The sequence below is a fragment of the Zingiber officinale genome, chromosome 9A (genome assembly GCF_018446385.1).
Source record: "Zingiber officinale cultivar Zhangliang chromosome 9A, Zo_v1.1, whole genome shotgun sequence".
NCBI classification, from domain to species: domain Eukaryota; kingdom Viridiplantae; phylum Streptophyta; class Magnoliopsida; order Zingiberales; family Zingiberaceae; genus Zingiber; species Zingiber officinale.
In genome coordinates, this window is record NC_056002.1 from 65,440,259 (window position 1) to 65,463,023 (window position 22,765).

Consider the following 22,765-nt stretch of genomic DNA (forward strand, 5'->3'; position numbering starts at 1 on the left):
CAAGATGGTTTTGTACTTCATTCTTGAATTCTTTGAACTTTTCAAAGGATTCTGACTTATGTGTCATCATATACACATAACCATATCTACTGAAGTCATCAGTAAATGTAATGAAGTACCTATAACCACCTCTGGCAGCAACATTGAAAGGCCCACATACATCACTATGTATATGTCCTAACAAGTCAGTCTCTCTCTCACTGTGTCCACTAAAGGGAGTCTTGGTCATCTTGCCCAGTAGGCATGACTCACATGTCTCATAAGATTCAAAATCAAATGAGTCCAGCAAACCATCCTTATAGAGCTGGGAGAAGCGTTTGCCATTTATATGACCTAAGCGACAGTGCCAAATATAGGTTTGGTTCATGTTATTTGACTTGAACCTCTTAGTACTTGTGTTATAGATAGGGTTTTCAAGGTCTAGAATATAGAGTCCGTTCATCAGAGGTGCACTATAATAGAACATATCATTTAAATAAACTGAACAACATTTGTTCTTTATTATAAATGAAAATCCTTTCTTGTCTAAACAATAAAATGATATAATGTTCTTAGTCAAAGCAGACACATAACAACAATCATCCAATTCTAGTACAAGCCCAGAGGGCAGAGATAGAGAATAAGTTCCTACAGTAACAGCAGCAACCCGTGCTCCATTGCCTACACGTAGGTCCACCTTGCCCTTCGTCAATGCCCTGTTATTTCTCAGCTCCTGCACATTAGTACAAATGTGAGAAGCACATCTGGTATCTAATACCCATGATGAAGAAATAGATAGATTGACTTCTATAACATATATACATGAAGTGGAAGTCTCACTTCTCTTCTTCTTAAGATCTTCCAGGTAGACTTTCTAGTTCCTCTTCCAATGCCCGGTCTGACCGCAGTGGAAGCAGGTAGCATCCTTGGCGACCTCTCCTTTGGGTTTCAGTGCCTTGCCTTTGCCTTTGGCTTGGGACTTTCCCTTACTTTAGGCTTGCTCTTGCCTTTGCCCTTTTGCACCATCAAAATGGAGTTGGGCTTAACCTTCTTAAGGTTGATCTCAGCAGTTCTCAACATACTCAGAAGCTCAGGCAGTGGCTTGTCAATTTCATTCATGTTATAATTTAGAACGAATTGACTATAGCTATCTGGCAAGGATTGTAAGATCAGGTCAGTGGTCAGCTCTTGGCCAAGCGGGAATCCCAACCTCTGTAGGTTTTCTATGTACCCAATCATTTTGAGTACATATGGGCCTACGGGAATCCCATCTTGCATCTTGCATTGAAATAGTGCCTTAGAGATCTCGAATCTCTCATGCCTCACTTGTCCTTGATATAGTTGACGAAGATGTTCAACCATATCATAAGCGCCCATCAACTCGTGTTGCTTCTGAAGCACAGAGTTCATGGTCGCGAGCATAAGACATGACACATCTAATGCGTCATCTTGATGCTTCTTGTAAGTATCACGATCAGCTCGCGTGGCAGTGGCAGGAAGTGCCTCGGGAATGGGCTGCTCCAGGACGTACAATTTTCGTTCCTGTGTGAGAACGATTCTTAGGTTCATATACCAGTCCAGAAAATTAGCTCCATTGAGCTTGTCCTTCTCAAGGACGGAACGCAGGGAGAAAGAGTTTGTATTTGACGTCATGGTTATCTACAACAAAAAAATGCAGAAAAATAAATATCATAGTCTATTAATCATGTAATTAGGCCTTTAATTAAATGATGCTCCTACTAAATTATAGAATTCATGTGGGACAAGATCCACATCATACTATGCCCTGAGTTAGCTTTGGCTAAATCGCCCAAGACTTAGTGTGATCGGTAGGTAACTAATTACTAATTACATCTCTATGCAATTCTTGTTTATAGGATCAAGATCCGCATTTATATTAAAACTCGAGTTAGCTTTGGCTAATACACCCAAGAGTTAATATAAATGTGATTTTGTCCTATCTTCCAACTATTGGATAAATGCCTACAGTTAAACTTGATTTAACTAATTGTACTCAATCTAATTGAGTTTTTACTCACCCATACGTTATAGGCGGGACCAAGATTGTCCCTCCGTACCCTACCAAGATAATATGTGTTGCTCTGCTTTGGCAGATTAAACAACTACATGTGATCGAGGTAGTGATAGGTATCATAGCATGGTAGGCATTTTTTTTTGAGTTGACGTGATTGAGATCTAATCTAATCGACGATGTGTATCATATACTCGATTTAGATCTAATCTAATCGTGGAGGTACATCATGTGCATGACTTAGATCTAATCTAATCGTTAAGGCACTAATTAATTACTAATCTAGCATGCATCACATATACACACACAAGTAATTAATTAATTTTGTGATTAGTCATGGCCCTACTATGATCTTCTCAAGCCAATGAGAAGATCGGATAGTCAACCTAAGGTCAACAACTTCTCAAACTCCTTCCTTTGACCACCTTGTGTTGCTCACACCCTCCTCGTAACTTCGTCTCGAGTGAACCTTCCACTGCCTCATTTTGTACATTACAAAAAGTGAAACTCGAGTTACATTTGAGTCTAAACTATTTACAACAGGAATAAATAAATAGAAAGGCACGACGCACAAGTCGCGTATCAAATATACAACACGCACAATCACATGACGGCACGCAGGTCGTATTATGAATTACAACATAATTTCCAATCAAATTGGGCTCTTTTAGGTCATGACCATCACAAAATGATACACAATTCTAAATTATATAATTTCAATAAATTTCTGTAATTTGTTTCTAATATTTTTACGATTTTATGAGTAAAAATTCCCGGCAGTCCCGTTTAGCGATTTTCGGGCGCAATCGCGGAACGAAGCCCCTTGCGGGGTTAAGGGCAGCACCCCTACCCACGATATAACCATCGCGAGTGTTCCTAAGCAATCCTACAGCGCCTTAGCCCGCTGTCCCAAAACAATTTGGGGTGAGACCTTGCCGTTTTGGAAAAAAATTCTCGGTAGTCGAAGCCTACAAGTGTCTAAACTCTTATGCTTCGCTTCTACGAGAAAAATACCCATAAAATCTAAAAAATAGTAAATTTACAGAATATTACATAACTGATATTTTTCATAAAAATACAAACAAAAACTCATACACGCTTCGCACGTGGCTATGATACCACTGTTGGGATTTTCAGGCCGCAAAAACTATTTTTTGCGTTGCGAAAACCCCGAAACCCCGCCATCGGATCCGTGCGAAGAAATAAAATTTATGTAAAACTTCAACTATGAGTTTCTAGCCTAGATCTAAACTAGATCTACAAAGGAGAAGAGCTTTACCCTTGATGCGATGCCCTTCGCTAATCCCGCTCGTCCAAGGTTCGCCGGATCTCAAGAGTATCAAAGTAGATACTCCTCTATGTGTATCCACACAAGCAAGAGATGGAGAAACCAAACAAAAAGTGTGCTAGCACCTTTGAAAGGTTCGGCCAAGGTGGAGGAGAGGGAGAGAAGAGAGAGCTTGAGGAAGAAGATGAGAGTTACACAAAAGATATGAAACTCACCCCATGAATGAGTGGGTGGCCACATAAATGAGGTTAATAACCTCCATGGAATACCAAGAGTCACAACTCTTGGTAACTACCATGAGGTGACATCCTACTTAAGCAATCATGATGATGTGGAGCATCATCATTGGCCCACTCTTTGTCAACTCACCAATGAGGTGGTAAATGGTCAAGTCAAACTTGACCCTTCATCTTCCTCTCAAGTCAAGTCAAACTTGACCACTTCTCTCCCATGGTTGATCAAATCTAACCATTGGTTCAAGTCAATTTTAATTTAATGAATCTCTATTCATTGAATTAAATTAACTCAATGAGTCTAAGTCCAAATTAGACTCATCTAACACATGAACCAAATTGAGTCCAACTCAATTAGTCTAATTTGGATTACTCTTAATCTAATTTTGTTCATCACATGGACCTAATTCTTTAGGTTCATCAAATGAACCTAATCTCCATCTAATTTGCCCTTTGTGTGTGACCCTATAGGTTCTTATAACATTGGCAATGCTCCTAAACCCATTTAGAAGCATAAGTAATGAGAGGTATCTAGCAACACATCATTACTACCCAAGTTATAAGAATGTTGAGATCCAACATCATCTTGTGACTACTAATTGTGACTCTTCACAATATATGACAAGTGTCCTTCTATCCTTGACATCTAGATTAATCAATGTGAGGCATAGACCGTGTCATCCTCTAATCAATCTAAATCTTGAATCGCAAGTAGACTCACTCAATCAAATGAACTCAACATCTCATATTGACTCATTTGGGCATGGCCATGCACTTAGTGGTCTCACTCTATCAAGAATATCGATGTCACTCCCGTCATATAGGTGAGATAGATCCCATCTACATCACTCACATCCCTCTGCATAATTTGTTACATACCCAGTAATCGCCTTTATAGTCCACCCAGTTACGGGTGACGTTTGATGAAGCCAAAGTATGCAACTCCTTATGTAGGGAACCATGGTGACTTCAGGTCTAAGGACTAATATGTTGGTCCCCGTGGGTGTTTTGATGTGATCAACCAAGTTGGTTAGGTCCTGCTTTGTTTGATCCCTGTGTCTAAGTGTGCAGGAGCTTAGGAGCGCAGGAAGTCGAGTGGAAGACGCAGCTAGTGAGAAGGACAGCACGGGAAGGGAGCCGACGGGATCGGTGTGTCTGAAGTACGAGAGAGCTGCGGAAGAGTACACCGGTGGGCGAGAAGAACGTGTATGGCGTTTGAGGGACATTAAGTCGGGGAGGAAGGCTGCTCGAGGAGAAGGCCGGGAATTGGGTTTGGGTGAGCCCTATTCCGGTTGGCCGCAATCACCCAAAAGATCGGAGCGTCGGAAGTCAAAGCGAAGCAAAGAAACAAGCTGGAATTTGAGCTGCCAGCTTGGAGGCGCCTCCATCAGGCTTGGAGGCACCTCCAGCTTGAAGGCGCCATTAGCCTTGTTGAAGGCACCTTCAACAGGTCAAACTGACCGTTTCGAGCTGCAGATAAAGTTTTATCCGCTCACCCCTTGGAGGCGCCTTGGACCCCTATTGGAGGCGCCTTGGACCCTCGAGATCAGATTTCCAGAGGCTATTTAAAGGCCCCTAGAGCTAGGAATTCAATACAACTCAAGCAATCAATTGTGTAGTCATTCCTAGCAATAGTTCTAAGCTTCCAAAGTGTAAAAGGCTTCTCTGCCTTCAGTAAAGGAGATTCTTTTTATTGCGCTTCTCATTGCCCTGGATTAATAACCTCCTTGGTTGTAATCAGGTTAAATTCCTGTTTCTTTTCTGTTTACTGCTTTATTACTTTACTGCGTTATTTACTATTGCACTAATTGAGTTGAAAGCATGAGGAGGGTATAGTTTATTTTTGTTTTCAGCAATTCACCCCCCTCTTGCCGGCCTCCGCTGCACCTACATAATAGTCATACTAATAGCCACATGAGAAAGTATATGACACTCATATAACGATCCATGATACTTTCTCATGGCGGGTTATTCAATATATATTCTCCAATACATACCCATGTGTCAACTTGATATCTCCATAACCATGACTTGTGAGATCAAGTCATCGAGTTGACCTACATGCTAGTCTCATCAACTTGATACCCATGTGTCAACTTTATTCCTTGAATGATAATACTTGACTAGGAATGATTAAGAGTAGTGTTCCCTATATCATCTCACTATCGATTCAACTAACCGATTGATATAGGTAAGAACCTTCTACTTAAGGACGCTATTATACTTAGTTATTTGACACCAATACAAGTAAGCATAATAACCATAAACAAATGCCTTTATATATATATAAGAATATGATACAACGAGTCCATACAACAATCATCAAATGATTGGCTCTAGGGCTCTGACTAACACCACTTGCTGAAGACTTTCCAAATTGTTCCCGCTCAAAGAACTTAATACTAAATTTTGGTCTAAGTAGCCCATGTTTGACTGGGGTAGTTTCGGTCAGATCCACTAAGTCTAGTGCACCAGGTAGAATTCCATATTCAGCTTAGACATGCCTTAGACAAAGTTTCCTTAACGTACTATCATCCCAATCCATTCTGATGCTATGTTGTTAGGGTTTGGTAAACCTTTTATAACTAACCGTTCTAATAGCATAAAGAGAAGAGGCATGACATGGTATTTAGCATATAAGTATTCATGATCATAGCAAGTCAAACAATTCAAACAAGTCATATTATTATTATTATTTTTATTTATTATTGTTTAGTATTGTTTATTATTACTTTGTTATAGTTGTTTTATTTTTATTGTTGTTATATTATTATTTATTATTGTTATTTTTATTATATTATTATTTATTATTATTGTTATTATATTATTATTTATTATTATTGTTTTTATATTATTATTTATTATTATTATTATTATATTATTGTTGTTGTTGTTGTTTTATTGTTATTATTATTATTATCAATATTGATTAGTTTCATAATTAAAGGGTGCATGATTATAATTAAGTTTATGAAAGTTTTGTTTCAGATTTGGTTTTGATTTATAACTGAAATCTAGATTTTGTGAGTTGATAAAATTATTAATAATGTTTTCTAATTTATCAATTTTATTTTTCAAAATATTATTTTGTTTTTCTAGTTTTCTAAAATTTGATTTTGTATTTAATTTATAGTTTTATTTCTTATTTTTATTTTCTAAATTTTTAGTTAGGTTCTGTTTATTGTTAGTTAATTTTGGATAATTGTTATTTTGATTTAAATTCAAATTATCTTGAATAAATAAGTTTTGATTAACTGGATCTAGGTCTTTATTAAGGTTTGGGTTGATTTGGTCAATTATAGTTAAGTTTTTATTATTTCTGTTAAGTAATGTTAACGTAGGGTTTTCATGCATATTTAATTTCATATTCAAGCAAGAAGGATCTAAAGCATGCAAATTTTCATATAATTGAAATTTATTTACCATACTAGCTCCCCCTGAATCCTTGGGTCTTCTCTCTGGACATTGAGATTTGTAATGCCCCATCTTTTTTGCACTTGAAACATTCGATATGGTCCTTCTTTTTTCCAGACTCTAAGCATCGGTTCCTCCTTTGCCTCCGGTTGTGCGGATTGATCCATCGGGCATTTATTTTTGTAGTGTCCTTTTTCTCTGCAATTAAAACATATTATGTGTTCTTTAAATTTTAAATTTATAATATTACCTTTTGAATCCTCATTAGGATTCTCCCCCTTGACCATTGTCGTTTCAGATTCAGGCTCAAGTGTTTGGTCGGACTCGGGTTTGGATCCATCAGTCTCCTCCTCAGCCACTAGTGCGATGAAGTTGATTTGGTCTTGTTCTTCTAGATCCGACTCTGAGGATAGCTCTCCGGATTCGGACTTGTATTCGAATTCACTTTCGTCTTGATCTTCTAGCCTCGACAGAGTCTCGTGAAACTCGATCAATTTGGTCCACATCTCAAACGCGTTTTTGTAATCTTCTAATTGACACAAAATTTTGTTAGGAAAAACACTAATTAATATATCTATTACCTTTGTGTTTTCTTGTGAGTTTCGAGAAGATTGTCTCAGTGTGATCCAATTGTCAAAACTCTCACTTCCTCTGAAAGACTCCATCATTTGCCTCCAGATATTGAAATAAACTTGATCGTATGGTGGAGGTTTATAGATACTTCTCCCTTCTTGATAGGATGTTGAAATTCTTGCAAGAAAATAATAGAAAACAAATTTCCAAGACTTTTGTCTTGGGATTAGTAGTGTGGAATTAAGAATAAAAAGTATTACTAAAAGAAATTTAAAGAAAAGAAAAAAGTTTTAAAAGTTGCTCGAAAAACGGTTAAGTAATTTCAGAGCAACCTGGCTCTGATACCAATTGATAGATCAGATGAGTACGATAGAGGGGGGGTGAATATCATACTCTTTTAAAACTTTCCTTTAGTCTTTTAAAAACAGAGTCGTGCACAGCGGAAAGTAAAAGAATAGACAAGTCTATTTTACTTCGTTCGGAGCCTAGCTCGACACCTACTCGAAGGCCTGCGATCCTTGATTGCACCGATGGGCAATCCACTATAACCCTTCTTTCCGAGATCCTCAGAAAGAAGCAGATCGTACAAATAAGCAGAGTAAGATAGTAACAGCCTACTATCTTACTTGAGTTAAGTACAATGCAAGTTAAACAAATATACTGATTACTTAGATAGTAGATGTAGCTCAATCGGCACTTCTTGGATGGTACAACAACTTGCTTGATGGATGTGTAGAAGAGTAGTAGTACGAACATCTTTTTCACAGAGATGATATCAGAACCCGTCTCAGCCACGGACCTGGAGCTTCACTTTTATAGGAATCATGAACGTTCGGTCGACCGATCCTTAGGTTCGGTCGACCGATCCTTAGGTTAGGTCGACCGAACCTGCTCCCTTCCTTCCTGGTTGGAGTCTGACGCTGACACGTTCTTATGCATTAACTGGTCATTAAGGGTTCGGTCGAACGAACCTCTTTTTCGGTCGACCGAATAGCTTCCTTCCCTGTTCGTCGAAATCTGCTGAGATCTTCATTTAATGCTCCATTAATACTGATTGGATCGGTCGACCGATCTCTGGTTCGGTCGACCGATCAAGCTTCGATCGGACTATGCTTCGCTTTGGTTTAAACTGATCTCTGGTCTGAGTCAAGCTGGTTCGGACGACCGATCCTCCTGTTCGATTGACCAATCAGGCGGAATCTGCAAAATAGAGTTAAATAGTATTCCTGCAAAACAAAGGTTAGCACAGTAATATAATGCATGAGTAATATAGACTGTAGAACTCTCTTGATCTCAACTTAGAACCTTCCCGGTTTCTTCAGTTGGATCAGCGACCTAAGGTTGTTCCCTTTAGGAACCCGACCTCACTGTCGCTCCTCTAGTTGCATACCTCAACTTACCTGCCAAACATTAGTCCTCCAGACCTGTTTGGACTTTTGCCAGCTCAGTGTCTGATCGCCCGATCCACTAAGACTTTTCCTGCAATACTACATTAGCCAACAACAATAATAGTAATACAGAATATAATAGTAAACCTATAAAATATTGAAAAATGGCGAATAATGATAAGGGAATTTTTTGGAATTTTTAGAAATTTTTCAGGAATTTTTCGGAGCTCGTATGGACGAGTTTACGGGGATAAAAACTAGGCCTCGGGAAAGCCTATTTAGGCTACCCATTTAAGCGAGGAAATATTTGATATTTTTTTATTTCTTTTATTCTTTTTTTTCTTTATTTCCCTCTTCTCACGCCAGTTCCTTCTGTTGGTGCAATCAACCCAAGTTTGATCGGTACGATCATGGTTTTGATGTGTGTGTCAAAGAGTTTAAGTTAGGCTTTCATATGTGTTTGATATGTGTGTTTGAGTCATGCAGGACTTGGTGAAACACGCATGAGGAGCTTGGTGCAACTAAGCTTGGGAAGCTCATCCTTGGGCTCGGGTCCTTGAGTCGGTGAAGGATGGTGTGGAAGGCATCCGAGGGACTGCCGGACGAGGAGCAACGGAGTGGAGCCGAGGGAAGTAGACTTCAAGGCAACGTAAAGGATGGCACGGAGAGGAGCCGCGAGCTCGGGTGCATCTGAGGGACGAAGGCCGAGGAAGAGGACTTCAAGGGTGACTCTGGAGAGGATGAGTGTGAGTGTGTAACAAGGTGCAATCTAGTCAGTTGCAACTTTTAGCAGTCAACTGCATGTTTTTAGCAGTCGACTGCATGTTTTTAGCAGTCGACTGCACCAGTCGACTGCATGTTTTAGCAGTCGACTGGCAGTGAACAGAAGCATTCTGTTCGCTCAAATAGCTACCAGTCGACTACTAGTTTTAGCAGTCGACTGGTAAATGATCGTTGGTGCTGGAAAGTAGCCATTGACTACCTCTAACGGTAACACCAGTCGACTGATGGTTTTTCCAGTCGACTGGTGCCGAGATGAGTTGATATGATGATCAACTCTCTCCTCTTATTTAAGGAAAGTTTTAGGGCTTGAAGGAGGTTACTCATGCTTGTTGAATAACTCCTTGTCATTGCCCAAAGCTTCCAAGCCTACTCTCTTCCTCCTAAACCTAAGTTCATCATTGTAAAGAGGAAGAGATCCTTTGTGAGAGGTTTGCTCCACCGAGAAGGAGAAAGCTCTAGCCGGAGATTGTCGGGGATTGATCCACCGAAGGATCAAGGGCGCGCCCACCTCAAGGACACGCCGTGGAGTAGGAGCAAGCAATCTCCGAACCACGTTACATCGAGCTTGTTAGAGATTTGGTATTCTTTCTTTATTGTTTTCATTAGTTAGTTGTATTTCCGCGTGTGCACTAATCTTTTGTAGAGAAGAAAAGAAGTTGGGGGTGACCGAGCTATCCAACCCCCCTTCTAGCCAGCCACCGATCCCTTACAAGTGGTATCAGAGCCAGGACGCCCTTCAACGGACTAATCGCCGAGAAGAGCATTTCATCAAAATGGCCGGCTCAAATATTCATCCACCCAAATTCGAATGGGACTTCTCATGGTGGAAGAAGAAAATGGAGGTATTTTTCAATACCAATTTTGACATTATGCTAATCATGAGAAGTGGTTTTGAAGAACCCAAGGATGAACGCAATGAGACAATCAACATAACAAGATGGACCAAAAGGCAAAAAGAAGAGCATCTAGCAAATTCCAAGGCAATGCATCACCTACTACATGTTCTTCCACAACAAGAAGTAACAAGAATTGGAAACTATACAAGTGCCAAAGACTTGTGGGAAAAGCTAGTGGAGCTTCATGAAGGGACATCGGAAGCAAAATTGGCAAAAAGAGACCTCCTTCGAACTCAACTCAACAATATCAAGCTTGAGAAAGGAGAAAAGGTATCAATTTTACATTCTAGAATTAAGGAAATTATTAATGGGCTAACAAGTGTAGGTGAGACACTTTCAAATCGAGACATGATGATGAAAGCCCTAAATGCTTTCCCAAGAACCACAACTTGGAGCTCCATTGTAGATTCATACTACATATCAAAGGATCTAGAGAAATCCTCTCTAGATGAACTCTTCTCAACAATGGAGCTTCACGAAACAAGAGTTGAAGGATTAGATGGAGAAGCTCATAGATCAAGAGGAGTAGCCCTTGTGGCAAACAAGGGAAAGGGAAAGAAGAAGAAATCTTCATCACCACCATCTTCCGACTCCGAAGAATCAAGTGCCTCAATGGATAGCGATCAAGAGGCATATATGGTAAGGAAGATGAGAAAGGCATTTAAATCTTTTTCTTCTAACAAATCTCGTGCTAGGAAAAGTTCTAGAAGCAAAAGTAGGACAAGGAAGATCATTTGCTATAATTGTCAAGGAGAAGGACACATAAGAGATGATTGTCCTCTCTTGAAGAAGAAGGAAGGGAAGAAGAAGGAGGAGAAGAAGACAAAAGAAAAAGGGAAGAAGATTCAAAACCTAAAAGCAACATGGGATGATCCATCATCATCATCGAAGGAAGAGGAGCACCATATAGTCAATTTTGCTCTAATGGGAATTGATGATGTAGCCTCCACCTCATCCGAAAATGAAGAGGGAAAGAGCTCAAGTGAAGATGAAGAAGGGAGCTCAAGTGAAGGGGGAGGTCAAACATTGGATTCGGATGTCTCGGTAAGTGAGGTATACAATCTTCCTCCTCATGTTTTAATTAAGATCATTAAAAGTACAAATGATGATTTGTTCAAGGCAAAAAGGAAAAATAAAACCTTGAAAAATGGCATTTGCATGCTTAAAGAAAAATTAGAATCCATGTCTATTAGGAATGATGATATGCATGCTTCTACTACTAATTCAAATGATTCATGTTTAGAAGAAGAAAATAAGGCTTTAAGGGAAAAGGTAGAATATCTTACAAATGCCCTTAGAAAATTTGAAATTGGATTCAAAACCCTAAACATGATAATTGGGAGCCAAAGGGCAAGTTTTAAGAAAAATGGGTTAGGATACAATAAACCCAACAACGAAAAGACCTACCATTGTCTACTTGCTAGGGGGCAATCAAAAACCAAGACCATAGATAGAAAATGGATCCCCAAGGAATATTTGATTAATCCAATTAGAAAGAATTTCTATTGGGTGCCAAAATCAATCCTTAAGGGTTAGAGGATTTTAGGTCAAGTCAACCGTGGAAATCATAATTCAAATCCTTGAAAATGGTTGACTTGAGACCTTAAGGGGGAGCACTTAGCCTTGATAGAAATTCATGATCAAAAGGGCTAAGTAGAGGTTACCTTTATCTCACAATGACTTGGATTATTTTCTAACCATAAATGTGAGATATTAGGATGATACAAATAATTCACTTATGCTTATGGCATTTTGATGAGTTATGTGATGTATCAATTTTTAGTAATCAAAGGCTAACTATGGGGAAAGCAAATGTTTAATTAATGGACATTTTGCCCATAGATCATAGTTGGACATTTCAAATATTTTGAAAACAATTCTATGTTTTATTTACAGTGGATAGTTATTTTGAAACATATGAATTCAAAACTAGGGTTTAATTTGATATAAACTTGAGTGTTTTTCAAGGTGTTTGAGTTTTTATCAAAACTTCAAAAATATGATGAATTTTCATGGAAGCATATTTTTCCTTGTTAAAGAACATTATAATAAATATGTGTTCAAAATTTCATGATTTTTCGAATTTTTTGGAATTTTCTATGCATTTCTGAAGTTGGCTTCAGAATGCTGAAAATCAGTTTGGGTTTGTGCCAGTCGACTGCGACAGTTATCAGTCGACTGGTGGCTGTTTTTCAGCACTGTCAAGAGCTGATTTTGGGAAATTTTAAGTTAACATTGATAACTTGGTATGTGTACATGTTTGGTACAATTTTTGATGGTGTCAAAAGGGGAGAAATGGGTAGGTCTAAGTTAGAAGCCTAATTGTGTGCAAAACTTGAAAATTAAGGTTGAAGAGCATATGTTAAGGGGTAGCTTGGGAATTATGCTTCATGTTTATATATTGCTTTTAATTTTCATGTTGTTATTAATGTCTAACTTAAGCATATTACCACACATCAAAAAGGGGGAGATTGTTGGTGCAATCAACCCAAGTTTGATCGGTACGATCATGGTTTTGATGTGCGTGTCAAAGAGTTTAAGTTAGGCTTTCATATGTGTTTGATATGTGTATTTGAGTCGTGCAGGACTCGGGTCCTTGAGTCGGTGAAGGATGGTGTGGAAGGCATCCGAGGGACCGCCGGACGAGGAGCAACGGAGTGGCGCTGAGGGAAGTAGACTTCAAGGCAATGTGAAGGATGGCACGGAGAGGAGCCGCGAGCTCGGGTGCATCTGAGGGATGAAGGCCGAGGAAGAGGACTTCAAGGGTAACTCCGGAGAGGATGAGTGTGAGTGTGTAACAAGGTGCAGTCTAGTCGGTTGCAACTTTTAGCAGCCAACTGCATGAGTAGACTGCATGTTTTAGCAGTCGACTGCACCAGTCGACTACATGTTTTAGCAGTCGACTGGCAGCGAACAGAAGCATTCTGTTCACTCAAATAGCTACCAGTCGACTGCTAGTTTTAGCAGTCGACTGGTAAATGACCGTTGGTGCTGGAAAGTAGCCGTTGGCTACCTCTAACGGTAACACCAGTCGACTGATGGTTTTTCCAGTCGACTGGTGCCGAGATGAGTTGATATGATGATCAACTCTCTCCTCTTATTTAAGGGAAGTTTTGTGGCTTGAATGAGGTTACTCATGCTTGTTGAATAACTCCTTGTCATTGCCCAAAGCTTCCAAGCCTACTCTCTTCCTCCTAAACCTAAGTTCATCATTGTAAAGAGGAAGAGATCCTTTGTGAGAGGTTTGCTCCACCGAGAAGGAGAAAGCTCTAGCCGGAGATTGTCGGGGATTGATCCACCGAAGGATCAAGGGCGCGTCTACCTCACGGACACGCCGTGGAGTAGGAGCAAGCAATCTCTGAACCACATTACATCGAGCTTGATAGCGATTTGGTATTCTTTCTTTATTGTTTTCATTAGTTAGTTGTATTTCCGCGTGTGCACTAATCTTTTGTAGAGAAGAAAAGAAGTTGGGGGTGACCTAGCTATCCAACCCCCCTTCTAGCCGGCCACCGATCCCTTACACCTTCTTCATTCTCAACTGGCGCCACAACAATCGCCGCACGCCCACGATTAAGCCTTCTCAAATCCCCTTTGCCACTTCTTCTTCTCCTCCTCTTCATCGTACGCATGCCCTCACCCTCTACTGCCAGCGATGAGAGTCGATACCTCTCATCTGGCCGATGCGACGCCGACCCCTGATCCGCCGGCATCTGAGCCCTACCGCCGCTGTCGTCACCACAGCCTACGCCATCATGGCTTCTTCTGCCCTAGCTCGGCTGACCCGCGACTCCCTCACCCTTCCGAGACACCGCTAGCCATAGGAGCCCTAGCGCCGGCCCTTCTTCTCCTCTTCCGAGCGTCGGCAGCCGACCAAGTTCCTCTGCCCTAGATCTGCCTAAGCCCTCCAAGCCGTGCCCTAGTTTTCGGTTCACAGCCACCACCGCACCTCTGCACCTCACTATCACCGGCCTCCCTTGTGCCCTAGGCTTCGTCTCCTCTTCAGAGTAAGGGTGTTCAGGTAGGGTAACAACAAGGTAAGTTGGGTTGCTGTTTGATCCATAAACTCCACTACTTGATCTTGTTCTTGATCCGTTTGATTCCAGCAGTGAGGTTCTTTTCTGAAGGATTGTGGAATGACCTGGAGAGCTTCCTCTTCATCACAGTAGCCACTGGATCCTTCACGGAGTGGCTACATATTTGGATTGGGGTAAGAAGTGTGTAGAATTTCATTTCATTTCTGAAATGATAGATTGGATTAGTTGATTCGGAATTATTATGTTAGCAGGAAAAGAGTGGGTAGCAGTAGATCATCTTTCGATGGTGAAAACCCTTTCAGTCGTGAGCCACCATTAGCTATGAGAATATTTGGTGAGTTTGTAGGATGATAAGGGTTCATGGATTGAGTTAAATTTAATTGAACTAACAAGAATGGATCCCTAATCAGATTAGGGTTAAGTTAGCTATTTGGTTCATGATAAATTTAGCTCACTAGTTCATATTTGACCTAGTTGTACCATGCGTTATGTGGTTGTAGGACTTTGACGCGGGACGATTATCTCGACGTTGGATTTGACTGGATTGGGTCTGTTATTTGAGGCAGGTACCTTGACTTATCTTTGATAATGTCATGTTGATATGTTTAGTAGTTTATAACCTTTAGTGATGATTATGTTTGTCTTTACTTCGATTGGTCACTACCCGATACCTGTTATATGCTTGTTTTGTTTACTTATTATGCACTTTATATTAGTACCTACCTGATTCTACATGCTTATAGGGGTAGTGACACAACCATGTGTTTATTATGTTCAGGATCTAGGTTTTTATACCTTATCTGATCTGTGTACCTTTGATTTGGTTCATTGTACTATGGTACACATTTTATATATATATGGATATTGCTATGTTGTTCAGGATTTTGCCATGCTGAGTGTCATGGACCATCTCGCATGATTGCATGTTGTGCGATAGTCTGCTCCATTATTATCGAGCACATCGCCAGTTACATGGATCTGCACACACCACAACTCATGGGTTAGTGGTATGTCAGGCAGGTGTGTGGCAGTTCTGTTGTTAGGCTCCGTTGGTCCGATGACTCAGCGTGGTAGCCGGCAGACAGTTCTGCTCTGTTAGGCTCCATTGGTTTAGAGACGCAGCGTGGTAGTCGGCAGACAGTTTGCTCTGTTTGTCTCCGTCGGTCCGCTCATGGGTAGTGGACGCAGCGTGGTAGCCGACAGGGATCCCTCCCCGTCATCGTGTACCGGGAGATGAGAGCATTGTGCTCCCCCACTTATGATTTGGGGTAGGAGGATAGGTGTACTCCGACAGCATCCCGTCCACTCGGTCACTCATCAGGAGCAGTGACGGCAGAGTGCACGGTTGTCACAACCCTACCCACTCGGTCTCACCATGTGTGTGAGACGTCTGACTGGAGAGTAGGGATGACCAGGACATGTCATTGGCATCAAACGCATTTATGCATTTACTGATTGTGTTTGCTGCACTTATATGCTGCATTTGGATGGATGCATATGTTTGACATGCATACTGGATTTATGATACTCTCGGTCTGATGACCTGACTATTCTGATAGGAGGCCCTGATGAGTACAGTTCTCTTCAGCCTTTTTCTATTGTGTATTTTCAACTTTTGTTCAGGAGACTGTACTCTATAGTTATTACTATTTGTTATAGTTTACTATACATGTCAACTAGGTATCTACAGAGTTGTTGAACTCACCCTCGTGGACACTATCTTTTTCAGGTACCAGGTTGTTTATGGAGTCGCTTGGAGTATCCTGCCTGCCAGTTCCCACGTCACATCAGAAGACTTACCGTTTCCATTTATGTTTTATTTGTTTTATGTATCAGTGTATTTAGCTTTGTGCTCTGGTTTTGTATCTGGAGTGTTGTTTTGTTGTGTGGTGTAAGCCTAGCCGGCTAGCAGTCTTCGTTTTTAGTTTGTATGTGTTGTCCATTATATTTCCACTGTGTTTGGTTTTGGTACAATCGAGTGGGCTATTAGATTTACATATAACTGTGTGGTTGTGTTTTTATTTTATCAGCCGAGTAGGTTGCATATAAACTGCGTGGTTGTGTGTATATTCCAGCCGCCTGTGGCTGAGGCATATTGTGCATGTAGAAATGATTCAGATTGTCACCCGTACAGGGGAGATGTTGTCAGAATTTCCTCTGGCAAGGACTCCTCTGGGTGTGTCAATTTATTGGTATCAGAGCTCGGTTTACGAGTCTTATATCCCGTGTTTCAGATTTCGTATTTTAGTTTTCTCGATGTGACTTTTCGAGTTTTGGGACCTGGCAGCGGCAGGACATCTCCAAGCTATGGGAGGTATGTTGGTATACTGTTATCCTACCTTTTTGTTAGTATGCATTGTTGACTATGATAGTTATGACATGTATTAACACTTTTTATTTAGTACCTGTTTGGTTGTTGTAGCTCATATTACATGTGATGGATTATCCACGAATGATGATCGACCCTAATAGAGAGCAAGGACTACAGTCTCTGGTGATTTTTCATATCATACCATCAGTAGTTTTAGCTTCTGTTACTACTAGTAGGAGATGGAGGCACATACCAGCCTCTGCTATTATTAACTGGGTAGTGGATAGTATCTACATATTCATGTTGACTTAGCTAGTAGAATACCATGTTATCTTAGTTAATTTCATCAGTAGATAATTGATTTACTCTTGTTACATCGGTCAGAAGAAGTCTGATTTTCACTTGTTGATTTGGGTAGTCGTGGATTGATATACCCTATTTGCTTGTGGAGGATTAAGGTATTCTTGATTAGTTAGTAGATGATCGATTTAGTTTCGTTGGTCAGATCAGTAGAGGATTGTCATATTCTATTTTTAGATGTTCGAATCTTTGGGTTATTTGTGCTTAGTTAGGTATCTAGAGCACATTTGAGTACATGTTTTGTACTGACATGGAAAAGACTGAATTGACAATTTGGGTCAGTCTATAGAAGATCGATGTATCCTATTCCATGTGGACTTTAATTTTTGACTGTATGTACCTAGTTGGATAACTTAGAAGGTAGCATAGGGAATGCCAGGTTGATTGGGTTATATATGCTGATTATTCATATCTATGTTGCATGTACATATGATTGTTATGTGTTGTAGGAGTCCTGTGGTAGACTGTCCATTTGCAAGTAGTATTTGTATACATGTTCCGATATGATTATTGTAGGTTCCTGGTGGATTATAGCTATATAGTTAGGTGTATGTGTCTGATTTTATTATTGAAGGTATCATGTCGATTAAATATGTGTTATGGTATGTGTACATGTGTTTGGAATATTATAGGAGGTATCTTGTTGATTATATTTGTTCTGTGTGTACACTCGTGTCTATTATGATTTGTTGGAAGTATTACGTTGATTATACTCTTGGCATAGGTGTATATATGTTAGATGAGTGTTGTTTGAGGTGTATTGTCGATTATACCTATGTTGATATATGCACATGGATTTGGAATGTATTTTTGGAGGTATCACACTGATTTATACCTGTGTTATGAGTATGTTTAGTATGTACTAATTGGAGGATTATGTCAATCATACCTATGTTGTGTGGGCACATGTGCCAGGTGTATTGTTGGTAGCATCATGATGATTCTACTTATGTGGAGTGTCTATATTATGTCATTTGTTGTATTGCCTTGCCAATTAATTCTCCTATTAGTGGGTGACTCACTACGATGTTGATAGAGTTGACGATGGATTTGATTTGATTACTGGGTTGTGATACCCTTGGTTGCTCACAGTGATAAGTGGTAGAGTGATTTCATGCAGTCACTAGTTGGATAGTTAGATGTCTTGTTCACTTATGGATTGATTGTGGTGGAGCGTTGCTCCCACATATTTTAGATGGTTGTGGTGGAGCGTTGCTCCCACATGTTATAGATTGTTTGTGATGGAGCGTTGCTCCCACATATTTTGGATTGTTGTGGTGGAGCGTTGCTCCCACATATTATGGATTGTTTGTGGTGGAGCGTTGCTCCCACATATTTTGGATTGTTGTGGTGGGGCGTTGCTCCCACCTATTTTAGATTGTTTGTCGTCGAGCGTTGCTCCCATATGTTTTGGATTATTGTGGTAGAGCGTTGCTCCCACATACACAATCCAAAATATGTGGATTGATTGTGGTAGAGTGTTACTCCCACATATTTTAGATGGTTGTGGTGGAGCGTTGCTCCCACATGTTATGGGTTGTTTGTGGTGGAGCGTTGCTTCCACATATTTTGGATTGTGTGTGGTGGAGCGTTGCTCCCACATATTTTGGATGGTTGTGTAACACCCATAGAGTACTTAGCAAGATTTTAGATATTTTTATCATGAATAAAAAATATGCCTTATGTGGAAACCGTAAAAATAATAAAAATAAAATAGAACAAAAAAGAGAGATGACCAAGGCTTGAACCTTGGATCTCTTACTAGATATATGCACGTGTTAACCAATAGACCAAGAGAAGTTATTATTAAAGAGAGAAGTAACAATATAGTTAAGAGTAAGAGAAGAGCTTTTTCATTGAGAAAGAGAAGTTAGAGTTGCCTTCTCCCTCTCAAAAGAAAAGAGGATTCTTGCTTCCTCTTTTCATTAAGGAGAAATAAAAGAAAGGAGAAGGAAAAATACATTTTCCCTTCCTTCCCTCATGATGAATAAAAGGGAAATTTAAGAGGAAAACTCATTTTCTCCTCTTCCTCATCCCTCCTTCTCCTCACCGTGACTAAGAACCCTCCCCCACCTCTCCTTGCCAAAATCCAAAAACAAAGAAGACTCCTCTCTAGGAAGGCTCCACAAGCAAGATCCCTTTTCCTTAAGCAAATAAGGATGTAAGTATTCCCTCACCTGTGGTACAAGTTGCTTACGGTTTTCGAAAGATTAGAACTCTTGGAAATAAAAATAAAAAGAAGAGAAGAAACCATGCTCATGAATCTTAGTAGGAATTTAGTTAGAAAAGAAATTATGTGTGTGATGTTAAGCTTGATCTTCTTATTAAGATGTTTATTGACCTTCTTTTCCTTTTATAAGTTTCGGCCATGATGAAGATTTAGAGTTCATGAGGCTTACAACTTAATCTAACATGCTCATGGATTTATTTATGATGTGTTATGAAATTGGCTAGAGATTCATGTTCATATGTTGTTTAGAAGTTATGTTCTTGCTTGAGAAAGTTTCGGCCATGATGAAGATTTAGAGTTCATGAGGCTTAAAACTTAATCTAACATGCTCATGGATTTATTTATGATGTGTTATGAAATTGGCTAGAGATTCATGTTCATATGTTGTTTAGAAGTTATGTTCTTGCTTGAGAAAGTTTCGGCCATGATGGAAATATTAGGATTCATGAAACTCAAAACCTAAATTAGTATGCTCATAGACCTCCATGTGATATGTTATGAAATTAACTAAGAGATTTATGTTTACATGTTGCTCATAAGTTTACTTATTAGTTTATGAAGTTTCGGCCATGATAGAGATTTAGGGTTTCATAAAGCTCCAAACTTAATTTAGTATGTTCATAGGTTTCCTTGTGATATGTTAACAAATTGGCTAGGTATTCATGTTAAAAGGTTGCTTAGAAGTCTACTTCTTGTTGCATGATGTTTTGGCCATGATAACTTTTTAGGGTTCATGAAGCTCAAAACCTAAGTTAGTATGCTCATAGGCTTCTTTATGATATGTTATAAAATGGGATAGAAACTTATACTTATATGTTGCTTAGAAGTTCATTTCCTACTTGATGAAGTTTCGGCCATGATGAGTCCTTAGGGTTCATGAAGCTCCAAACCTAATTTAGTATGCTCATAGACTTCTTTATGATATATGATGGAATTAGCTAGGTGTTCATGTTACATGTTGTTTAGAAGTTTGTATTCTTGGCTTATGAAGTTTCGGCCATGATAAGATTTTAGGGTTTCATAAAGCTCAAAACCCAATCTAGCATGCTCATGGACTTCCTTATGATATGTTATCAATTTGGCTAAGTATTTGTGTTCATATGTTGCTTAAAAGTTTACTCCTTGTTATATGATGTTTCAGCTATGATAAGGTGTTAGGGTTCATGAAACTCAAAACCTAATTTAGTATGTTCATAGACTTCTTATGATATGTTATGAAATTTGCTAAGTATTCATGTTGTATGTTGCTTAGGAGTATTCTTTTGTTATGAACTCTCGGCCATGAATATAACCTAGGATTCAAGAAAGTTTAAACTTAAACTTAGCAAGCCATGAATTTTCCTTGTGATATGATATGAAGGTAGTTGCTATTTTATGCTTATGTAGAACTTAATACTCTTAGGGGTTCGGCCACAACTAAGTTAAAAGGGGTTAAGAAGCTTAGAACCTACTACCTATGCTCATGACATTCTTATTAGCTTATGACATGAATTTGATTTAAAGTTCACATGCTTATATGTAGTTGTAACTTAAACTTAGCATGGTGACTCTCGGCCACCATATATAACTAGGGTTAGAGACCCAATCATGACCTTACTAGGTGTCTCACATACTAGAATATGAACTAAGAGATGCTAGTATATGTTTTCCATGTATGATTATGGTTGCCTACGATAATTCATGTACTTAATTAAGGATACTCATGAATTATGCATGATGATGACCCTTATGATATGTTTTATGTTTAAGTACGCATGTTTTATGATAAGATCAGTAACATGTTGATTATGTATGTTATGAATTATGCATGATATGATTCTTATGATGACTATGTACTCAAGCATGTATGTTGTCAATATGTTGCATGCTCATCTATGTAAGCTTATGAACCAAGCATGATAATGGTTTTATATGATGGCCATGTGCCAAGAATGTATGCCTTATGATATAATAAGAAAATGGCAAAGAGTTGCTTCCCTTAAGTTAGGATTAAGAGCACTCTTCATGTTAAGACAAGAGCATGACATTTATGATGATATGATATGACAATTATATGATATGCATGACATGTACTTTACTTTGTATGGCTTGTACCAAGGGTGGGCTCCATAAGCGCCCCTAGACCGACGGACTATGAACGGGTCTAGTAAAAAGGGATGGGCTCCTTAGTACGCCCCTAGACCGACGGACTATGAACGGGTCTAGATCCCTAGTAGGTTCGGGGCTAGCTACCCTATCCTAGGGATTGCGCGCATTTATGTATGTATGTGGTACAAGCCGGGCCCTCATGATGATGATATTATGTTCAAGTATTAAAAGATATGTATAAAGACATCTTGCACTCGACATGACATATGTTTTAAAAGGACATTTTGCATCATGCACCCATTTATATATGATATGTTCTTTCTATGTTCCATGTAATCTGATGATATGTTATGCTTCTCATGATTCACCTCATATGATTCCTTTGTTTATGATATGTTAGAAACATGATTCATAAGGATATGTTATAATAAGAAACTATGCTCACATATTGATGATTATGTTTTCATTGATGATATGCTTGTATGATTATGCTTGAGATACGGATTTTGTGAGTAGGAAAGAATCTTACTGAGCTCGTGTGCTCATAGCTTACTTCCTTGTACCACAGATAAAGGCAAGGGATGATGACCTAAGGGAGCTGCAGGAGAGGCAAGGAAGTGTGTGTGGTAATGGCTCGGCTAAGACAAATAAGACCTGCTATAATGTTTTGTTATGTTTGACATGAACCATTGTATTTATGTTACATTCCAGTATAACTCTATGACATTTCCGCTGCTTTATGTTATAAGAAAGAAATTTTGAATATGTATGTATCCTGGAATAGTTAAGTAAGTAAGTAGCCCCGTCCCTTTGAGTAGCAGGGAGGGCGGGCGTTACAGGTTGGGGTGGAGCGCTGCTCCCATATAGGTTGTCTTGTTGGTGGTAGAGCGTTGCTCCCACATATGTAATATTTCTTGTGATGGAGCATTGCTCTCACATTAGATGATCTATTCTTTGGTGATTTGTAGTTAATGATCAGATTTTGGACTTGTTATCGGGGATCTCTAGTTGAGAATGTTTGTTGTACAGACATTATGAGTTTTTGGTAATGTCATTTGAGCTTACCGATGCTCCAGCGGTATTTATGGATTCGATGAACCGCATCTTTATATAGTATCTAGATCAGTTCGTTGTCATTTTCATTGACGAAATA

At 39.4% G+C, this 22,765-nt stretch overlaps 1 pseudogene; it reads right to left on the minus strand.

Annotated features, from left to right (window-relative positions):
* The window catches only part of LOC122019245, a 46,428-nt pseudogene extending 32,129 nt beyond the window's left edge, over positions 1 to 14,299 (minus strand).
* Positions 14,300 to 22,765: the final 8,466 nt, after the last annotated feature.